Genomic DNA, 6,017 nt, shown 5'->3' with positions numbered 1-6,017 from the left:
CGGAGGCGGCGGAGGAAGGCGTGCGCCAAGTGGCTCCACGCCAGACTACCTGCACCATAAAGGAGTCTCTGCAGGGCCTGGAGGCGGAAGGTGTGGACCTGGCTGCGGATGCAGCACAGGCCCTGCCCCCCTTCCTCCAGGGGAAGACTCAGAATCCCTGCAGAGACCCAGTGCAGTCCTGGCCAAAAGAACTCCAGAACGAGCTTCTGGAGGTAGGCCAGGAAACTCGGGGTCGGGACCAGGGTGTTGAGGCGGTACCAGAGCATGGACAGGACCAGCTGGTTAAGAACCAGCGCCCTCCCCCGAAGGGAGAGGCACCGGAGCAGTCCCGTCCAGCCCCGGAGCCGCCGCACCACCCTGTCCGTCAAATCTTGCCAGTTTTCTGCCGGGGAGGGATGGGTGGCAGAAAGGTAAACGCCCAGATAGAGCAGCGGACCCGCGCTCCCAGGACGGCTTGACCCCGCCACCCGGCCCCTACCATCAGGCCAGAGCTCTTGGCCCAGTTGACCCGGGCGGAGGAGGCTGCCGAGTAGACGGCCAGGCAGGCCTCCAACCGCACCAGGTCGCCCGGGTCCTGGACCACGAGGAGCACGTCGTCGGCGTACGCTGACAAGACCAGCCTCAGCGCTGGCTCACGGAGCACCAAACCCGTCATCCGCCGACGGAGGAGACAGAGGAAGGGCTCAATGGCCAGGGCGTACAGCTGGCCCGACAGCGGACAGCCTTGGCGCACTCCACGCCCGGCTGACCGGTTCGGTCAGGGTCCAGTTGAGCTTGACCAGGCACTCCGCGGAGGCGTACAACACCCGGAGAAAACCCACAAAGCGGGGCCCGAAGCCGAACGCCCGCAGGGTGCCCAGGAGATACCCGTGGTCCATCCTGTCGAACGCCTTCTCCTGATCCAAAGACAGGAGGGCGAACGACAGACCATCCCTACACCCGAGCTCTAGGAGATCCCGGACCAAATACAGATTGTCGAAGATGGTGCGGCCCGGGACGGTGTAGGTCTGGTCGGGATGGACCACGTCCTGCAGCACGGACCCCAGCCTCAGGGAGATGGCCTTGGCCACGATTTTGTAGTCCGTGCAGAGGAGCGAGATGGGACGCCAGTTCCGGAGGTCGCGGAGGTCCCCCTTCTTGGGCAGCAGGGCGAGCACGGCCCGCCTGCACGACAGGGGGAGCTCTCCGCCGGCCTCGGACTCGGCCCAGACGATGGAGAGGTCCGGGCCGAGGACGTCCCAAAACACGCGGTAGAACTCCACGGTCAGCCCGTCCATGCCCGGAGATTTGTTGGTGGGCATGAGGCGGAGGGCTTCCGAGAACTCGGCCAGAGTGAGAGGTAGCTCCAGCCGGTCCCGGTCGCCCGTGCCGACCGTGGGAAGTTCGTTCCAGAGCATCCTGCGGGCGGCGGCGTCGGTCGGATCCGGGGAGAAGAGGTCGGCGTAGAAGGCCCGGGCCCTTCCACGCATCTCCACCGGATCCGTCAGGGGGGCGCCGTCGCCTGCCAGAAGGCAGGTGACGTGCTTCCGGGCCCCCTGTCGTTTCTCCAGGGCGTAGAAGAAGCGGGAGCCGCGATCCATCTCCCGAAGGAGACGGATGCGGGATCGAACGAAGGCACCCCGAGCCCGAAGGTCTTCGAGGGCCCGGAGCTCCTCCCGCTTCTCCCGGCACGCTCCGCAGAGGGATGGATCCTCAGGGCTGGCGGCCAGACGCCTCTCCAGCGCTAAGACCTCCCGCTCCAACTGCTCTATCCCCACATCCCTCCGCCGGCTGGCCCCCCGAGTGTAGTCGCGGCAGAAGAGCCGGGCGCGCACCTTCCCCATGTCCCACCAGCGCCGCGCCGAGGGAAAGGCGCGCCTCTGCCCCCGCCAGGCCAGCCAGAACTCCCGGAAGGATGCCACGAAGCCCACGTCCTCCAGCAGGCTGTTGTTAAAATGCCAGTAGGCCGGCCCCGGCCTCTCTGCCGCCAGAGAGGCCGTCACGGTCACCAGGTGGTGATCCGAGAACGGGGCCGGCCGTACGCTGGAGGAGTGGGCCCGCGAGAGATGAGGTCGGGAAAGATAGATGCTGTCCAACCGGGAGTGGCTCGACCGTTCTTCCCCCACCCGGACAAAGGTGAAGGTGACGGTGTCGTCCGGGTGGTGGTCCCGCCAGACGTCTACCAGGGAGTGGCTGTCCACGATCTCCCGGAGGACGTCGGCGGCGGCCTGGCACTGCTCGGTCCCCGTGCGGTCCCGCTCCTCGAGGGTGGTGTTAAAGTCCCCGCCCAGGACCAGGCACTCGCGAGGATCCAGTGCACCGAGGAAGGCGGCCGCCTGCTGAAAGAACCGCACCCGCTCCGGGCCCGCATTCGGGGCATAGACGTTGACGAGATTCAACGTCAGCCCCTCCATGCGGACCCGGAGGTGCAGCAGGCGGCCCGGCACAACCTCGGTGATCCCCAGCACCTCGGGCTGCAGGGTGGGGGAGAACAGGGTGGCCACTCCACCCGCGCGGGTGGAGAGATGACTCAGGTGCACCCCGTCTCCCCACTCCAGCCGCCAGCTGGCCTCGGCGGCTGGGTCCGTGTGGGTCTCCTGCAGGAACGCCACGGAGTACCCCCCCTCCCGAAGGAAGGAGAGCACCTGCGTCCTGCGGAGACCCGTCCTGCAGCCCCTGGTGTTCAAGGTGGCGAAGACGACAGGCATCATGAGGACGGCTGGGGGGGATCCTCGCGGCCAGGAAAGCCAGCGGTTCTCGCTGGGCTCCGCAGCAGTCCGTGACTCCTTCCGAAGGCCATCAGGGCATCACGGAAGCTGCGGGCCCGCTGATAGGCCGCGGCGTCCTGCCGCCCGGTCCCTTTCCCCTCCTTCAAAGTGGCCCTCACGGCCCGGAGGACGCGGTGGAAGTCCCCCCAGCGCTGCAGCGCGAGCTGCACCCGGTTCCGGGCACCACGGGAGTCCCGGAGGAAGGTGTGCAGCTCCTCGCGCAGCGCCTCGGGGGGCTCGTCCTCCGGCCTGGCCCTTGTAGCGGCCCCGCAGCCGGAATGGGCAGAGGACGGGGGCAGCGGCGGAGGGAAGACAGCAGCCCCTATAGGGCTGGGAGTGGTAAAAAGAAAAGCCGCCTCCTGGGAGCTCTCCAAAGGAAAGGAGACGACTCCAGGGGCGGCAGGGGCACAGGTAGCAGGGGGAGGGAGGGAGGATTCGGGGGCGAAAGGTAAAGGAGGGACAGGATTAAGGAGAAGGGGAGGAGATGAGACAGGGGGAGGGTCGTTGGAAGGGACAGGAGGAGAAACAGGGTCAGGGACAGAGTCCGCGGCATTGAAGCCAGCGGGGCGTGGCGTCTCTGGAGTGGGGCCGGGAGCCGAAGGATCAGGCGAGGCAGGGGAGACGGCCTCAGGGCCGGGCATAGGAGTCGCACCAGCCGGGGTTCCATACTCCTGGGGAGGGAGGACCGGGTTCGCAGGCGGCCATCCCACGATGGAAGGTGGGGAGGTCAACTTCCCGGGGCCGGACCGATCGGCCCCAGCCATCGCCCCGAGGGCTGCAGGGGCCAGAGCAGAAGTGGAACTGTCTACCGGGGTGGGGGAAGGGTCCGGGACAGTCTGGGGTACAGGAGCGGGATCATCAACTGGGGAAAGGAGTGAAGGAAAAAGGGAGGGCGGCTGAGGGCCGTCTTCAGCCAAACCCTCTGAACGGGAGGGTTCGTCCATCCCTGGACACGCCGGGGTGAGGCCCAAAGCGTCTATCTCCTCCATAAGGGAGGAGAAATCTCCCCCCGCCACCACGAGGTCTCCCTCGGCGGGGACCGAGGAGGAAACAGCCCCAGCACCCACAGAGGGTGCGAGGGGCATGGGGGCAGAGGGGCATCCGGCCGGGGACTCCTCTAGAAGGGACACTAGGAGGGAGTTGGTACCACCCACAGCTGCCGCTGCAGTCTCCTCAGCCGGTGCCACCCACCGGGCCCCGGCAGGGGGCGCGGCGGAAGGCCCGGGTCCAGCAGCCCCCTTACGGGATTTGCAGGGGCGCTCACCCTCCTCGATGACGAGGGGGCACCGGGTCCCGGCCTTGCGCTTGCCGCGCTTACCCCGCACGAGCTCCCAGCCCTCCGAGGTGGAGGGCTGGGAGGTGGGGGCAGGGCCAGGGGGCAAGAGCGCAAGGGACGGGGTACGGGAAAACGGAGGCGGGGTAACAAGGGAAGGAAGGGCCTCTCCCTGGGGCGTGCCCACTCCAGTGTCCATCAAAGGCGGCCCTGGCTCCCTCTCCCCCGCAGGCCCCGCCAGACAGCTCCGGGCGTCAGCGGGGCCCGCTCGCTCGTCCGGGCACACCGGGGAAGGCACCCCCGGGGCCTGAGCGGAGGTGGCAGGTGATGGAGGAGGGGCAGCCACAGGGTCCGCACGGCTGAGGGGGGCACCGCCGCTGGCCTGGCCGGCACCCCCCTGGGTCCCGGGGGTCCCGGGCTCCCCGCTTTGCCGGGCCAGGGGGCAGTCCCTTCGGACGTGCCCCGTCGCCCGGCAGAGGAAGCACCGGGTCTCACCTGCACTATAATGGACCCGGTACTGGGCCCCTTGATGGGGCACCAGAAACGACCCCTCGAGCGCCTCTCCGCCACGCGCCGCCGCCGCCGGCGACAGCTGGAGCTGCACCCGCCGGCGGAAGGAGAGGACGTGGCGGAGGGCGGGGTCCTTGCAGCCGAGGGGGAGTGGACAGATGGTGGAGATGGGCTTCCCCAGGGCAGAGAGGAAAGGCAGAAGGGCGGCATTGGGGAGGAAGGGCGGGACGGAGGTGAGGACCACCCGTACGCCCAGGTCTTCCAGGGGCTCCACAGGGACGTGGACGCCCCCCACCGCCAGGCCCGTCACCACCGCCTCCTGGGCGGCGGCCTCCGATGCCAGGAAGAAGACCACCTTCCCGTACATCTTGGAGGCCGCCACCACGGCCGTGGGCCCCACCACCCGCGCCAACGCCCGCACGTAGGTTTCCACGTGGGGCGAGGCAGGCACCAGGAGGCAGCGGACCCCATGCCTCCTGGTGAGGGTGGGGAAGGGGCCCCGGCCACCAGGGATGGTGCTGGAGGCGGCGGCCGGAGGACCTGCAGCGACCTGGGCGTACGCTCTGGGAGCGATGCCGCCCCCAGAGCTGGTGGAGGGAACAGCGGGGGAAGGGACAGCGGGGGAGGGAGCGGTGGCAGGCCCCACCGCGGGCGGGGGTGCCGCCCGGGCGGGGCCTTTGCCCTTTTTCTTCCCCTGGCCCTTCTTCCCGGCCGAGGGCGCACCCCCCTGAGTTTCAGGGGGGGCGGGAGCTGGAGCAGCGGCAGAGTCCCTAGAGTCCCCTCCCGAGGCGTCCACCGCCAGAGCCTTGGGCCTAACGGCCGGTGGTCCAGTAGAGGTGGCGGGGTTAGACGCCTTGGGCGGGAGGGGGGGAGGGTCGGGGCAAGGGGCAGGAGCGTCCAGGGAGGGGGTCCCGGCCCCAGACACACACGCCATCCTGGGGGAAGGTAGGAACGCAACAGGGAGGGTGGGAGTGAAGGGGGGGCAGCATAGGAGGCAAGAGGGAGGGAGATTAGAGGGGGAGGGGTACGGGAGTGAGATTGGAGGGGCGAGGGGGGGAAGGGAGATGGGGTAGGGGAGGGGAAAGGGGAGAAGAGGGGGGTGGGGGAGGGGAAGGGTGGATCGCTCCTCCCCGCTAGGCCGACAGCAGGGGAGGAGGGCACCAGGGCAAATAAGAAGAACAGGGGGGGCAGTCCAGGCAGGGGCACAAAAAACTCACTCACCAGCCCAGATGGAAGCACCGGCTCCTCCGGCTGCACTGGGAACAGGGGCTATTTCAACTCAGAGGGGGGTGCAGTGTGGGGAGGAGGGGGTAACAAAAACAGGGCGGGGAGGTCAGGTAAAGGGGGCCATGAGCACCACAGGGCGGGGGTATTGGGCCAGGGCAGAGGGGGAAATTGCAGCAGAAAAGAGAGGGGAACAGGGCCAAAGCAGGGCTGGAAAGGCCCAGAGGCAAGCCCACTGAGCCCGGGTGGGGCAAGGAGCAAGC

The sequence above is a fragment of the Emydura macquarii genome, unplaced genomic scaffold, assembly GCF_026122565.2.
Source record: "Emydura macquarii macquarii isolate MOO-44397 ecotype Brisbane River unplaced genomic scaffold, CSIRO-AGI_Emac_v2 contig_613, whole genome shotgun sequence".
In the NCBI taxonomy this organism is placed as follows: Eukaryota; Metazoa; Chordata; order Testudines; family Chelidae; genus Emydura; species Emydura macquarii.
Note: the sequence above shows the minus strand (reverse complement) of the source record.